At 45.2% G+C, this 16,721-nt stretch overlaps 1 pseudogene across 1 annotated transcript; it reads right to left on the minus strand.

Moving 5' to 3' along the window:
* Positions 1-1,159: 1,159 nt before the first annotated feature.
* Positions 1,160-16,359, minus strand: LOC310890489 (zinc finger CCCH domain-containing protein 11A-like; annotated as a pseudogene). Its single transcript has 13 exons — positions 16,007-16,359; positions 15,698-15,829; positions 7,160-7,353; positions 6,815-6,934; positions 5,909-6,032; positions 5,261-5,464; positions 4,624-4,743; positions 4,035-4,115; positions 3,508-3,618; positions 2,707-2,769; positions 2,326-2,448; positions 2,077-2,142; positions 1,160-1,563 (listed from the first exon to the last, which is right to left on the minus strand). The product of its transcript is annotated as a zinc finger CCCH domain-containing protein 11A-like (transcript).
* Positions 16,360-16,721: the final 362 nt, after the last annotated feature.

Genomic DNA, 16,721 nt, shown 5'->3' on the forward strand with positions numbered 1-16,721 from the left:
GCCTTCTTCTTGGGGGAAGCGACTTTCCCATCCCAAGGCTTCGCAAACATGTTAAAGTTGGCTAGAGTAAAAGGAAGAGAGAACTGATACAGTCTTGCTCTGCCTCATGAAAAATCCACGTTCTCTTCCTCATTTCCACGGCCCGTCTACACAGTTAACTGTATTTGGCCAGAAGAATTACACTGCCATTGCCTGGATTCTCAGCAATATCTTCCACATAGTAAACTCCGTCTACCAACAATCCATACAAAGGAACAAAGGAACTGAATAGCTACAGTAAATCATAATCCAGGACGAGGGAAACTCAGACACAGAGCGATCCCAAGTGCAAGCAATACTCTAAGACGTTGTATGAAGTCTAGTAAGATTCACAAATGTTGACAGCTTTTGTATTTAAAGTCTTGCTCCCTCTAGGAAAGGAAAAGCAGCAGGTATAGTAAGACAAGAGAGTGTATGCAACTGTTGTACCAGCTTCCTCTCCCCTGCAGTGATGTCCCACAAAATCTATTAAGTTGTTCTACAAAATCCAAATTTGTAGAGTCATATTCTAGTCTCCCATTCCTGACCTAACATCTGGCTGGCAGGAGAAGAAACGAAAGAAAGCTGGGTACTTGTTTTCTTTGTGTGTTTATTTCCTCGTGTCCCATGAGACAGAGAGAAAGGCTACAATGTGCAGTGCATGCAGCCTTTAAGCCCTCCTTATCTCCCTCACACAATCTCATTTTACAAAGTTGATATAATCTTAACAACGAGGCCTTTGATCCTCTGTCATTTTTGACAGAAACTGGCCCCCCACATTAAGACGCTGATGCATGCTTTACAAACACATACACGTGTCAAGTTAAGCAACACATGCCAAAGAGGAAGGTGAACTTGAACTCAACGCAGGGAGGACTTCATACCATAAACAGATGGCAGAAAAAAACAGAATACCAAAATTAGACTAAAAAGCCCCTCAGTGTGTTAATTTTCTAGTGGGAAATACAGAATACCATCACGTAATTAACGAAAACAGACATGGTTGCACGTTCTGGCCCTTCTTTGCCTTTGAACTTTGTAGCCTTAAACTCTTTTATCCTCCGCATTGAAGGAAAAAGCAAAGCAGATCCTGAGCAAACGGAACTTGCTCAATATGGGAAGCACCTCACCGGGGCAGGTATTAAAGCATCTTATTACCTGATAGCTTTGTGTTCCATAACGATTTCTGCCCGGCTGGGGCAGGTCCAGGTTGTGCTGGGGGAGCTGGCACATTTCCTCCACTCTGCTGCATCCGCAGAGCTTTCTCGCGCTTTATTTCTTCCAGGGTTTTAACACGCACTTCTCCTTCTGGCTTGGCTTTACCTGCCGGCTCCTTCGACTGCACTTTGCTGGGCCCGGAAAGAGTGAGCACGCTCTGCTTCTTGGGCTCACCCTGAATTTTTGCCCCTGCGCTGGGATCTTTGGTTTTACCATGCCATTCAGCCTGGGCTTTGGCTTGACATTCTCGTCTCTGAAGAGCTCTCTCACGACGGATTTCCTCCAGTGTTTTCACATGGATCTCTCCCTTTGGCTTAGCAGCCTTCCCTGTCATCATCAAGAAATGAGAAGCACCAACATTTAAAGAGAGTCCAACAATAGTTTAAGTCTCCAAAATTTGTCACAGTACTAAGGAAAACTAAGCCTGAGCGTTCCCAATAACGCATCTTAGGACAATAGCCTAACATTCTCCTCCTCCTCTGAGCCACTTGTTGTATTTTGAAGACCAGCCCTATCCAGAGAGAGCTGCTACACAGAAATGCTAGTTTACTTGATTACTTTTTCAGACTGCATTTCAAATTCCTGCTCCCGGCAGTGGCTCTATTCTAATTGTATATGATGGTTCACAGAAGCAGCTTAAAACCTTGACAAGGCACAAGCGGAAAATAAACACACACCTAGAGCCAGATTTCTGATAGTGGCTGTCAGAAGAGCTTCAGCACTCAAGCAAGAGGAATCAGTTCTTTGTTTTCATTTGAATTCCTTTTTAGGGCTGTATGAAAACGGTCTAAGTTCACGGAAAGGAAGAAGGAGAAAGTATATTTAATAGCCAGTTGTTACCTTTCGCAGTACTAGTCCGTTGAGAAGGTAATCCTAGCCTCTCCTTCACAGACTTGGGAACTTGAACTGCAAAACAGAAAAAGACCAAATTAGGGAGGCTGCATAAACGTCAACTTTGTGTTCACATTCGAAAACAAGGCAGGAAAGGTAACTTTGAATCCCGGTGATTAAGACCTCAGCCAACATGCAAAAAGAAACATCGCAGGAAAAGGACAAACAGAAAGCCTAAATACAAAACCCGTGAATCACATCCAGATGCCTGTTTAGTAGCTGTACCTCTCTTTGGTGCTTTGTCAGCATTTCCCGGAACCTCCACCTTCTTCCCCAGCCTTTCAGCAAGGCTGCGCTTCACCGGAAGGGCGCTTACATCAGCTTCAGACGGAGAAAACAAGGAATATTTTAAGAACATTTCTTTGCAGGAAGATTTGAGAACAGTCAACCACAAGCTTCTATTTTTCAAGCATATTTTCATAAAATTGCCTTTCAGCTGCTAAATGGTTTTTTTGCCATTTCTGCAGTCAACACAGATCTCCACTGCAACGCATTTTCCTCTCATACGTCAAAAATACTCTTCAATGCAGTCATATAGAGAAGGCGGCACCTAAATAACAGCTCATAAAAAGTTCTTACCCACGGAGGCTTTCCGTTTTCCTTGTTTCTCAGCAAGATCTAGTCGAACCACAGGTTCCTCCCCTAAAACAAAAGTAAAATTTTTCTATTTCATAGAAACCAGTAGCCAATAGAAATAGTATACTGTTAGCCCATGTCCAAAAAAAACCCAGCAAGGCACTGTTTTGACAGCTAAACCACACAAACTCATATTTCAACTATAATTAACTTAGAAAAAGTATCCATAGTCTCAGTGTTTGCCTCAAATTCCAGCCGAATGTAGTCGAGAATGAATCTGAGTCTGCTTGACAGCTATACTTTGTGCAGAACAGAGCTGCATAAGCAAGCAGAATATTATTAGGTACAAATGCTGAGAAATATTCCTTTCTAAGGTGAATGTCTATGAGTAGAAGTTCTTCTTCACTTCTTTCCCTTTCAAAGGAATTTGCACAACTCTAAACAATATAATTTATACACAGACTCCTATCGCACTACTGTCCACACGTGCCACTGTCAGCCTCTTTAAAGCTTCAGAAATTGCTTCTTACATAGCACTGTCCTCTAGAGCTCTTTCTTCTCGTTACTCTCCTGTTTTTCAGTTATCCCCCTATTTGCATACTGACACATTTTTTTCTTTCTCCTGCTACTGCACTTAACCTGAGCACCAAAGCTTTCCAGTACAACCAGGGACTTTCAGCATAAAAGCATGTTTTGAACAGAAGGCGGCAGCACCAGGAGGCTAACAGGGGTGAATTGCCTTCCTTCTTGCTTAACCTTCCAGTTTAGGAGTAATGAAATCAAAACAAAAGCATTAATTATTACCTTCCTCTGTAGACAGTGTCACAGTTCTCACCACTGTCCGGACATTTTCCTTTTCCGGAGCAGGAAAAATCATAGAATCGACGGGAGGAAGAGAAGATCTTGAAGGACCTTCTGCTCAGAGCAAGCAAAACATAAGGAAGTTTACCAAACAGAAAAAACTATCACGAAGAACAAAAAACTTTAATTATTCATTACTGTCAAACATACAGTGACCAGAGCATGCAAATAAGAGAGGTGACTAGTTTGCCTCTGGTTGCCCTTGGAATTCCCATCTAGAATACCAGCTGGCTGAGAATCAGGTTGCTCGATGCCCCCAGCTAAACATGGAAGTCTATCCCTCAAGCAGCTCCCAGCCACCATCACCTGCCATTCTGAAGCCAATCAAATTTCACTTCTTTGGCAAAATAGTTGGATTCACCAAAGCATAGCCAGCTACCCGGTATTACTGGAAGAGTTTTTTTTTGAAAGAAAAATCATCACACAGGATGAAGGTGAACAGGGTAAGGAAGCAGGGAATATTAACTCACCACCGTGTCTCTTAGTTTTTTCCTTCATTTTCTGCAATTTGATTTCTTCAAGTGTTTTTATTCCAAAATTCAGACCGTCCTCTGAAAACAGAAAACAGTTAATGAGACTAAGGCTTAGAGGCACTCACTGAGGACCACAGATCCTCAGGCTTCTTAGTGCTCAGGAACTTTCAGAAGTATTTAGAATAAAGCCTGTCAACACTCCTCACAAGTGAAACAACCATAGAATCAATGGCATTTTGCCCCTCCTTTCACCCTTCAGGGTAAAAACTGTAGTTTTAATTTTAATCCATTTACGTGATATTAGATCCCTCTATCGTTAGATATGGCTTTCAACAGTGGTTGCCAGGCTGCACGTGCAGCCATTTAAACTCCATGCTGTGACCCTGTTTTGTTCTCCAAAAGGAAAGAAAAGGAGTTCAACTTTCTGACCCAATGGGCACATGATGGTATCAGGGAGAAATGAGATCATGGAAATAACCGAGTCCATTCAGCACCCCTACATTCTGTTGTGTTTTTACGCCACATTGCTTTTGAGTTAATTGTCAAGTTCTCCTTCCGATTTATCCTACTACAGGTGCTGGAATACCTTGTTTAGCAGTAGTAGCACTGGCTTTCCGAGTGGAAATCATCCGTAATCCATTTTGGCCTTCCTCAGCTGGTTGCTGGACGGGAGTTTTAGTTTCTTCTCCTTCCGCAGAAAGCTGGTCTGAAGGGGAAAAATCTATTCAGTTATGCATAGGCCAGATTGTTCGTGATTATGTAGCTCATGCAATGACACTTCAGTCCATGGTTCCTATAAAAAAGTTGTTTTTTTTTTTTTTTTTTAATACAGCTACACTGACCTGATGAACTCGTAAGTAGACTACCCTAGGACAAAACATCTAGGACTCTAGATTCTCTCTGCAGCTTTAACTACTACACAACATATTACTCTTCAGACAAAAAAAAAGGAATTTCCTTCCTAGTTTCACATAGAGCTTTACACAACAGACCAGCTAAAGCCAAGAGTGGTTCTAAGCTTTCCTCCAACATTTCAGGTTCTGTCCACTGACTGCCAGACAAAGCCACCAGTGACCTGAGCGGACTGCCTGCCCTATCGCTAGTCAGACCTCAGGTCATCTGTGATTTATACATTCATTTACAGCACAAATTCCTTCCAAGAACCAAAGACTTACACAATCATTTACAGCACAAATTCCTTCCAAGAACCAAACCATGCTCACCATCATCATCTTCATCATCATCTGCAGCATTGATTACAACTGGAGGGTGTGTAGGGCTTGGGACATTTTCCGAGTTTTCCACTTTCATCACCCGCCTTAGCTATGGAGAGGGATTGGACTGGACAGAAAGTTTGTTTTGCTGCAGTGACATCTGAGCCACTTTCAAATCATCGTCCGCGGACTCAGGCGGACTTGGCAGTGTAGCTAGAGGAAGAGGAGGATCATCAGTAATATGGCAGTTTAAAACTTTGACCACAATGCACGAAGATGGTAGCTAAGGCAGATAACCTGCACAGGCAATGAATGCAGCATCTCCTTTTGCCCATCCCGCCACTGTTTACACCGTGAACAATGACTTGCCTTCAAACAACAACACATCTCCCTACCACCCAGCAGAAGACGAAACAACAGAAAGCAAACTGCAAGGCAAATATCACACAAAGCAGAGAGAAGCTGAGCATGAAAGCAGAAAACAAATACCAGCAGTACAGCAGCAGTACACTCGGTTTAGCTGACCACCTAGGACTGCAGACCTTTTCCTGCACTCACAAATGGACGGTTACCTGATGTCTCCTACACTATTGGCACCCACTAAGTAATATGCAAAATTAATTCTTCAATACTTAAAGAAAAAGGACCTAAACTCACTCTTGCTTGGTGGTAAGAAGACGCCATCGATGTAACGTCCCTTTGCGTGATGAAAAGCACAGTTGGCTTTCTGACAGCCTACTGGCTGCTTCTGCCAGTAGCAGGGAATCTCACCGCGCTTTTTCTGAAGACAGAAAGAAAGACAAGCTCGTGATAACATGCACCTAAGGTTTGCAAAGAGATGCACAGTTCCAGGTCACGACAGCGATACGGCTGTCACAATACAGTGCTGAAACATCATTCCAAAGGTCAGTTTATCACGGAAGTATAGTATTTCCGGGCATATTCACAAAGTTTGCAGAAGCTGTAACCACTATGCACGTTTAGCCTTGTCATCATTCAGTTTGAGAAGACAGGCACTCTCAGACATCAGTTTAGGGTGGGTTAAACTAATACACCTAGGATTATACTAGGATTATTCAGAGGGAAAAAGAACATCTTAAATTGCCTACGTTAACTCTATCCAGAACTACTTCTCGGAGACTTCGTTCTTCTGCACCTTTAACTTTCCCCACTGCTTCCTAGCCCAGGCAGCTAGAACAGCATTATCTGAAGGACTCCGGGACACAAGAGACCTGATAGATCATTATCAAGCCTGCTCTCAGGAGGCTAGTACAGCCTGTTTATTACCCCCCTGCTCCAGCAGGTTTTAGCAGTCTAGTTAGCGGTTATTCTGCATCTGTTGAGAAAATACTGTCGGCGTCTAATAAAAGAAAATCTTGCTAAGACATACCTAAGGCATTGATTTTATTTCCCTCTCCTTCCTCCCACCCCCTCCCCTGCTAACAGAAACCAGTGTAATTCCAAAGCAAAGGACTCTATCCTGCAAAAGCACAATCAGCACACCTACAGCACTGAAAAATGCTTTTGTTGATTTATTTTGAGAACACATCTTTAGGCACTCACATCGATTTCCATGTGTCTGAATCGGCAGACATTCCTGAAACAACGACCCTCCTGCCACAGCGTGCAGACTGTCTCGTTCCCCAGAGCAGCTTCACAGTGGCGGAAGGAACAGTTGTCTCCCTGTAACCAAAAGGAAACCAACAAGGAAAATATAGTACAGCCTCAAAAACGTCCATGCTACTGCTTCAGGTTGCTACAATTGAATTCAGAATCTATCTGGTTATCACGTTAACCAAAGACCAGTGTGCCTCCTCCTCCTACTCTACCCCTTCCTGAAAAAAATGAAAAAAAAAAAAAAACAACAAAAAAACAAAGCAAAGCAAAGCAAAAGAAACCCAGCCATACCTTGGTACAGGTAGAATAGAAATAGAAGTAGCAATCGTCTCCTTGTTTAGACATGCCGACAAGTTCTGATAACAAGCTCGGGTTCTCTCCACAGGGACTTCCTCTGCTCTTGGAGAGAGCTGTCTTCACCCTTGCTTGGGCTGAAAGTCTTCCACTGGCTTGTGATCAGTGAAATCTTCTTTTTAAAAGTAACCCTAAAGAAAGTACCAACAAGTGAAAAATAATGAGTAACAAGCATTTTTCCAGCTTTCTTCTGTTCATCAAATTAGTCTCTTGAGGAGAGCAATGCCTTGAAATCAGCTGTTACGGGAACTAACACAATATTAAACTAAAGTTCTGTAAAGCTGCCAGGAGCTTTGTCAGCAAGTGTTCTCTTCCACGTCCTCAATAATATGCCTTGGAGCACATCCGGAAGCCTGAAAATGGAGTCACTTCTTCAAAAACCACCTGATCATACATGCAAGGCAATGATCAACTATGGCTACGAGTAACTTCTACAGAACGCAGTATGACGCATTAAATAGCACGTTCCAGTCACTGTGGGTCTTCGAGTTCACCTACCTGGACAACCTCAGCAAAGTTATCGATCTTCAAAGACTTCCAGTTAACTTCTCCTGGAGGCCGAACCAACACTGAATCCGTGAATTAATGATAAAGGGGTAGGAAGAATTTGCCTCCTCACTTTGCCAAGGGAGCCTCTCATCCACAATTCAAACATAGGATGTGCTTTTAAACAGCTTATAACTAATGGAGGAAGCAAGTCCATCTGAACACTCTCTCAGACTGGAGACAGCCAGGGTTAGTTAGCTCTTCAAAAAATAAAAACCAAAAAAAAAAACCCACAAAACAAAACAAAAACAAAAAAAAACCAGTGCATTTAGAGATGAACTCGTGATTCAAAGTGGCTGCAAAAATGAGGCTCCATCTTCCACAGCCAGAAAATTTGACTTTTTTTTTTTTTTTAATTCAAAATTCAGTATGTTCCAATCTCTGGTCTTCAAGATTTCTTCACCTATTAAGAAAACACTAAAACCTTTCCCCGTCTTTATTACCTGTACAGCAAAAAACACACCAGTGCACAGAAATACACAAATTTGCATACGCATACACACATATGTGTTTAGACACACACACGAGGAGTGAGTGATAGAAAGTTAGCGAGAGCGACAGTGGAAATCAGAAGTTTTGCCTTTTTGACACAGAGAGCGCGTAAAAACTCTCTCATTTTGAGGGAACTAGAAAAAAAAGGAGGATCTACCAAATATTTTGATGAGTATGCCTTCGAGGCCAATGCTTTATACCATGAGTGATCTGGGGGCCAGCACACAAATATGCATACATATGTATCACACAGTATCACAGATTTCTAGGTTGGAAGAGACCTCAAGATCATCGAGTCCAACCTCCGACCTAACACTAAGTACTCCACTAAACCATATCGCTAAGCTCTACATCTAAACGTCTTTTAAAGACCTCCAGGGATGCTGACTCCACCACCTCCCTGGGCAGCCCGTTCCAATGCTTAATAACCCTTTCGGTAAAGAAGTACTTCCTAACATCCAACCTAAAACTCCCCTGTCGCAACTTTAGCCCATTCCCCCTCGTCCTGTCACTAGGCACGTGGGAGAATAGACCAACCCCCACCTCTCTACAGCCTCCTTTCAGGTAACTGTAGAGAGCGATGAGGTCGCCCCTGAGCCTCCTCTTCTCCAGGCTGAACAAGCCCAGCTCCCTCAGCCGCTCCTCGTAAGACTTGTTCTCCAGACCGCTCACCAGCTTGGTCGCCCTTCTCTGGACTCGCTCGAGCACGTCCATGTCCTTCCTGTAGCGAGGGGCCCAAAACTGAACACAGTACTCAAGGTGCGGCCTCACCAGAGCCGAGTACAGGGGCACAATCACTTCCCTAGACCTGCTGGCCACACTGCTTCTTATACAGGCCAGGATGCTGTTGGCCTTCTTGGCCACCTGGGCACACTGCTGGCTCATATTCAGCCGACTGTCAACCAACACTCCCAGGTCCCTCTCGGCCAGGCAGCTTTCCAGCCACTCATCTCCCAGCCTGTAGCTCTGCTTGGGGTTGTTGCGACCCAGGTGCAGGACCCGGCACTTGGCCTTGTTGAACTTCATACAGTTGACCTCAGCCCATCGCTCCAGCCTATCCAGATCAAATATGTACATGCATACAGGATAAACATATCTATACACACAAGCGTGCACAGTATATGTCGTATGGTATCCATATGGAGAACAACTCGTAGCCCTGATCAGACACGTAGAGTTGCAATCAATTAACAGCAGGAAGGCAGCAGATCAAGGATACAGCAAGCTTTGAGAGGCAGGGCAATGCTCACTTTGCCAGTGGCATGGCTGCATGATACCAAGAATTTTGAATTAGTTTGATTTTTTGGAAGCAATTTGTTTTCTTTCTGCGCTGTAGCAAATACCACAGGTTTGCCATCACGTGCTGTTCCCTAATCCATATATCCATCATCATCCATTGCTGCAAGATCATGAAAGGTTAGAAAAGATGACTTAGGTCCAATTTAACAGCCAATGATTTTTCAATGACCAGAGCTGCAACAGATTTTATTTAGCCACAAGCAGGTTTTTTTTTCTGATGTGAAGTCAGATATTTTGATTTTTTTTTTAAGACACTAAATGTCATAAAACCTGCAACCAGACCAGATAAAGTTCAAATTAGAGTGATTCTGAAGCCTTTCATTAAAATGCTACACATTTCTGTGCAAATTATTTCTGACTCTTCTGGACAAAAGCGGATGAAATAGTTCTTACAAATTAATAATAAAAGGTTGGAACCTTTTACTCACACAAACACTAGTGAATTTTCCAGGAAGTATTATTTTGGCAGGGAATTTTCCCAAATCTAAAGTAAAGAGGGGAAAAGTTGGGTTCCCGTATTAGTTGTTGGTTTTGACTGCTTGACAAAGGGAATAAAAACAGTAGTTAAGTGCAAGGTTTCCTTCTCTTCTTTAGTATTGAGAGGAATCGTCACTTCTGACCTTTAGCACCTTCAGAAACACACTTAGTGCCATGCAGATTCCTCTGCATCTACTTCTAAAAATTACTGGTGCTCCTTAGCATGGAAGTTGGACTTGAAATCTTTTCCAGACTGAGCTCTTTTGAATGCCCAAGGAGCTCATCATTTTGCTTGTTGCCTTCCATTTTCCTGAACAGACCCAGAACGCTGTTCAGGATATGAATGGATCTGGTCTAAGGAATGGGAAGAAAGCAAAAACCAAGGATACCTCACAGCCCTAAATGCCATAAAAAGCAGTCACATTTTAAAAAAGATCTCCAAAGCTTTTTTTTTTTTTTTTAAACTGACATCTGCCAATATGGCGATCCAAGTGCTGAACAGAAACCAACTGAACTAGCCCCTGAAAGCCTGAATAAAAATGAGTAACTCTGGTGCACTCAGCAGGTCTGTAATAGAAGTTGGCAAGATTTTTAGATTTCTTTTTTCTCCAGGGTGCTAGTAAAGTTTTTGCGTTACGAGATTTTGAACTCTTTTTGTACAAAAGAATTACAGATGCACTACAGTCACGGTAGCTGGGGGTCTGGAAATACATGCCAACAAGTGTCATAAACTTTGCCTTTGCTGAAGGAAGATAACTAGTCCAAAGAAAACCTGCCTAGTTTGTTTTACAGGCTTGTCTTTCTCAGTATGGAACAAACTGACCTCCCTGGTCTAACTTTCCAGTTGGCTATTCTGCCTTTGTCCTGGAGAGAAGAGCAAGAAGGGAACAAAATATTTTTGCACTCCAAAAAATGCATTAGGGAAGGATTATCACACCTACCTAAGGGTAATTTCTTGTTTGTTTATAAAGCACAAAGTCTTTCTCTTGGACAGTCTCTGTTGCTGGCCTGTTTTGTGCCTTCCATTTATAATAAAGGTATTAAAGATGCTTACCCCGTTTTGGTGGTTTTTTATTTTAAGAACAGTGTAAGCGGACAGTCGGATGACAAGCAAGAAAGAACAGCATAAATCCTTGTTGTGACCCTGCTTTTTAATCACCCAGCATCAGCCTTGCTGCAAAACAGTCTCCGCTGATTTACCTGCTTGTTAAAGCACCCCACAGGCTGCAAGTGTTGTGTGCTAGGTGTCAAATTATATTTAACGGTGCATAGGTAAACCATTCATCTTCCCATGGTCAAAGCACAGAACAGCCTCCTGCTAACACAGCTCATCCTTGCTGTAACTGCTTTTAAACCTATTTGTTGGTAAGAAAAGAGCTCAGTACACCACCTTCACAGGGCAAAAATTCACATGGAAGAGCAGAAAAACCCAGAAGTGCTTCCTGAACTTCACGTTACCAACAGCACCATCGGATTTAGATCCTTGCCTGGCATCCAGGATGCACGGCCTGCAAGCACTGCTGCAATGTGGAAGTGCCAAGGCAGGTTTTTGGCCTGCCCTAAAACACTTTTTTTTTTTTTCTTTTACAAACAATACAAAGAGTGTGCCAGGTATGCTGTAATGCCCGTGTGCCAGGTCAATAGAGGATATCCAAACAACAGAGGCGCTTCTCCTAATTTCTGGCGTGAAAACACTTTCACAGCATTCTTTTCACGAAGAAACCCCTCTCTATCTTCTCCAATGCTCCAGGACCTGCTGCAGCTGCAGCGGCTGCGCTGGTACCAGCCGCATCTTTGACAAATCTTTTCAACGGTTCTGCTTTACCTCGGCACAGTTGAGGTCACTCCTCTTCCTCTTCCAGCTGAGGAAGCAGCTTGCGGGCTCTGCCACACGGTCGGTGCAGAAGCGAAAGCTGGGAACACAGCAGTCAAACCCTCACTGCTAACGAAGCCACCAGGGCAGAGGGCTGACACAGACCCACCAGAGGCGAACCGTACCCGCTCTCCCTCCCGGCTGCGAGGCTCGCCACAGCAGCCCCGACCCGAAGCGCTCACAATGCTTTGCTTGGTGATGTCACCGATGAGTCAGAGTCCCCAGATGAGCATCTGCCTTGCCACTCTTTAATGTTGGTGTTGTTTTTTGGTTGGTTGTTTGCTTGCTTTTGAAACTTATGTAGGTTATGGTAAACCTTCAGGTAAACCACAGATCAATGGGGAAGAAGTCCCACACGAGGGATGGCGCATTCTTTAACGTGCTGCATTCGACAAAGAAGCTCTCTCCATTTTGCGCAGTGGCAACAGGCACGACTGCAACACACGCACGTGTAGGCAGCACCTGCAGGTCCCAAACCGTTAACCAATTTTTAGATAGCACCAATTGTTTATGTAGTTGCTTTCCCTTCATCCATAACCCCTTTTTTCCTTTCTTTATATCGGGTGGCTCTCCTCCATTGTTCTGTCATTTTACTCCCCAGTGTCTGCGCAGGCACTGGGAATCGTTTCCAGAGGAAGGGTACTGCTGAAGCTACAACATTTACTCTCAGGGAAAAGAGAGTATGTGAAAGAATACATACTTCCTTTCTTTTTCCTTTTTTTTTTTTTTAAATCTCTGAAATCAATGCTGCGGCCTGGCAGCAAATAACTATGGGAGTAAAGATGATTCCTCATCCTCACTGTAACGTTGTAGTTAATGTCATAAAGAAGCAATTTCCCCAGGCAGTGGCCATTTGAGATGGGAAGGGGCAGTAAGAGGAAGTTTTCCTTAGACTAGCTCTTCCCCCAGAACACCTCGCCATCCAGCAACAAATTCAATTCACCTGCTCCGCCTGATCAGTCAAACGCGCGTCCGACTCCAGCACACGTCACAGCGGTGGTTCTGACGTGGTTTGAGAATCACCTATCCGCAGAATATCTCGGGTTTGTACACTCAAATAACGCAGTCTTTTCCAAATAAGGCCCAGAGCTCACACTCCGAGTGCAGCCTAACAGCACCAGAGGGCCGGTAGGCTAAACATTCCCATCCTGGCAACAGGACTGACCCGGGCAACAGTAAGCATCCCTTCTGCACTTTCGCCGTGAACATCAACATAAGGAAACAGAGACCTCCTCGATCCAAGTTTGAAGAAACAAACACAAAGGTCACCCAAGCGGGTTGTTTTCAGCAAACTAACGGAGAAATTAAGGTGACAACCGCGTGCATCCAGAGTTAGTCAGATCCCGAAGGCAGTTCCTTTGGGAAACGCAGGAGCAGCGCGCCAGATGACGGCTACCTTACAGCGCACCCCTCAGAGGCACTGCTACGAAAGGAAGGCAGAAGGTTGGAACTCAAAATAACTCGCAAGGCGCCCGTTAAGGGGGAAGCTTTAATTTCCTGAGCAGAACCTCCCCCCTGAAGGCAGCCCAGGGACTCTTTGCTTCCCTAGGGAGACGGCAGGGACGGGGCAGGGCGGTGGGACGGGGGGACACAGGGCCAGATGGACGGCCAGACGGCCGGATGGATGGACAGACGGCCAGACAGACGGCCAGACGGCCCAAAAGGCCTGAGCAAGGGCTGAGGAGCGGGAGGGAAGGGCAGGGCGAGGGGAAGGGCGGCCCTGGGCCTGACAGGGCACCTTGGGCCTAACCCCGGGCAGCAGCTCCCCATCTCACAGGGCCCGCGGGGGGCTGCCTGTAACAGGAGATGCGGGCAGGTAAATTTTACAAGCACTGCATCACAAATACCCTGCAACACCTGAACTATTCACTGGGACAGCCTCCTTCCTCACCTCCTGAAAGCTCCAGCTGGCAAACCAAGGACAAAATGAAAGGCAGATGTGGAGGACCTCGTAAGATACTGTTTTGTTCCCTACGTGCCCACTGCTGGTGACACGTAATGCCTCCTGTTCCCAAACGACATCGGCACGTTACATCTTTACTACATGCTGAAAGGAACTCAGCAACTTGAACACAACTTAGAATTACCCATCCCGGCAGCAGGCTGTCCAGCTGAAGCTGCTTTAGCCAATCAAGTGTGTCATGCTGCCCCTCAAAGGTTTCTTCCTGGGAACGTCTGCTGTGACACTCCTGACGTATTACTTCTCGGAATGGCAGAACTGCGCTGGGTAGGCCCCACAGCAAGACTCGTATTTCTGTCCTTCCCTTTCAGGAAAGGATCTCCCACCTTGAATTTATTAATTTTCATGATGATGATACACAAATTGAAGTTTTGAAAAACTGAATGCTGATTAACAGATTTCTAGCACAGCCTGTGCATCAAAATTCATTTCTCTCCATTTAGGTAATCTTAGTTTCTGAGTTACAGTTACAGTCAAAATTTTTCTTCTTCGATTTTTTTCTTTTTCTTTTTTTTTTTTTTTTTTTTTTGTGATCAGAAAAACGAGGGGACTGGCTGTCCCAAGTCAGCCGGGGAACTTCTCTTTGGTCGATGCATCAAGCAACTCAGCTCTCTTGGGGAAACTTAAATAGAAAAGACAGATCTCCAAACGGATAAAAAAAATAAATCAAATGATAAAAACCCAACCGACACATCTGATACCCCAGCTTATTGAACAGCACAAGGGTTTAATCTACAGGCTCTGTCCAAAGCAGCAAGAAGTGACAGATTTAATCCAAACCAGTTGCCCGCTCTCACTCTCTGATCTGGAGACGTTATTGGACAAGCATGCATAGCAGTAACACTTGTAAACACTGGGTTACTGCACCACAGCCCCAAATCCCTCACGGGCCCACTAAGATACTTTTACTGACTGATCCACAATAAACACTCCCAAAAAGATTCTCAACAAGCTAAACCCTGTTTAGAAAGAATCTGAGGAACCTGTCACTGCAGCAACAAAGGGCTGCAATTGTATGCAAAATCTCCAACACCCTCCTTAGCACCCTGCTAGCTCAAGGACTGTGTGGGGCTTCCGTGCCCTGAACGAGTCCACCCTGGCCACATAACGCAGATGTAATGGTCAAGAAAGCACATAGCGTTATCGAAACTTATCAGATCCACAGCAAAAAGAAAAGCCCACGCTTCTATATTTCTCCTCCTTCTCCATTCACAGAAGGAAGAGACTGAAAACAAGCAGATTTGTGTTTACATTTACAGTTAATGTGAAAAATGGTTATTTGTGAAATACATCACGTATTGTTTCAAGCTACAAACAACTCGCTCCCACAAAGGAAAGACTTTTGACCTCAGCATGCAACCCCAGTTACAAATAACTTCCTATCTACCAGCGGGCCGCGTTCCCCTGGCACTCAGTCACTCCGCAGCACGGCAGCCACCTTTGTTCTAAGGATGGCAAATTCTACTTAGAAACGCTCTGTAGAAGAGTGATGTTGTCCCCTTTTAACACGATCCGGCCTGCAGCACAGAGAAGGGAAAGAGGGGATTAGAGAGAGCCCAGAACCTGAGAATAATCTCGTGTTTTCAGAAAGTGTTTCGTGTGGTTGAGCAGGGTTTTGCCCATCACGCAGAGTGCAGGCCGCCTGGTATTACACGTTTCAAAGACCAGAACTGGTCTCAGGCAGGGACAGATTCTCCTTCATTCAGCAAAATCAGCAGCTCAAAAATCATCAGGGACAGAGATGTAGCCAGGAATTGCTCACTGAACTTCAACAGCAAGGCTCGTCACACGGTTGGTACGTCTCAGTGCTGCTACCTAGAAGGCTCACCCGGGCAGGTTTCAGACCGCGCGTCACTCGGGTTGCACAGACACACGACACACCCAGCTGTTTCCTTGATTTTGTCTTGGAGTGAATCTCCTCTGCGTCGTCCAGCGCCAAATTCACGTACTCGTCAAAGCCCTACAAATCGGCAACAGTGGCAATTAGTTCAGCAACAACACGAACCATCGTCAGCTTTGCTGACCCAGGCTGGACAACGAAGACTAATTGTTAGAGAAGCACGATTTCTTTTTTCCCTTGGGCTAGTTTTTCTTGACAAGAAAAAATAGGATTGTGAATGAGGGAAAACAAACTAACGATGTAACGTGGGGTCGTGCTGACACTCACGATGATGCAGCCTTCTATCCGCACGTTCACTTGCTCAGCCACACCTGGATCCTCGAGCTCTGCAGAACGAAGGAGGAGAGTAAATTGGAACACAAACACCGCGAGCAGTTTTGTTCTCTCTCGTGTGTTCATAAATACCCGCTAACCATAGCCGCTAGAGCTCCCAAACACTCCAAGGAGCAACTCTCAGGGGCAGTTTCAATTAACAGTCTGACATTTTAGAGTCTTATATGACTGGGTGAATACTACACGTTTGCTGAAGGACACGTTTCCAGTCACAAGGGAACACTCCTGCACGCCCGGCTGCACGATCCCACTCCCGTTAACACGAGGGGGAAACGCCGGGCTGCGCAGCAGCTCCTTGTACCCACCAGCACGCCGCACAGCTCTCCATTCCCCACAAACCTGCCCCGAGCAACGGGTGGGAGCCGAAAACTCAGCGAGGGAGATCCCCGGACCCTCCCCGCTCCCCCCACCCCCCCCAAATCCCCATCCCCATCCCCTCCCCGTCCTCTCCCCGCGCTACTCACGCTCTGCAGGTAGCGGAAGATGAGGTTCTGGGGCACTGCGTGAAGGGCTCAGCACGGGGACAAGAGCTCCAGGCCCGGGACAAGGCCTCAAGACAAGGCCTCAAACCCTGCAACGAGGCCCCAGGGCCCCGGGACAAGGCCTCAAGGCCAGGGCC

The sequence above is a fragment of the Anser anser genome (genome assembly GCF_964211835.1).
Source record: "Anser anser genome assembly, contig: HAP1_SCAFFOLD_73, whole genome shotgun sequence".
Lineage (NCBI taxonomy): Eukaryota > Metazoa > Chordata > Aves > Anseriformes > Anatidae > Anser > Anser anser.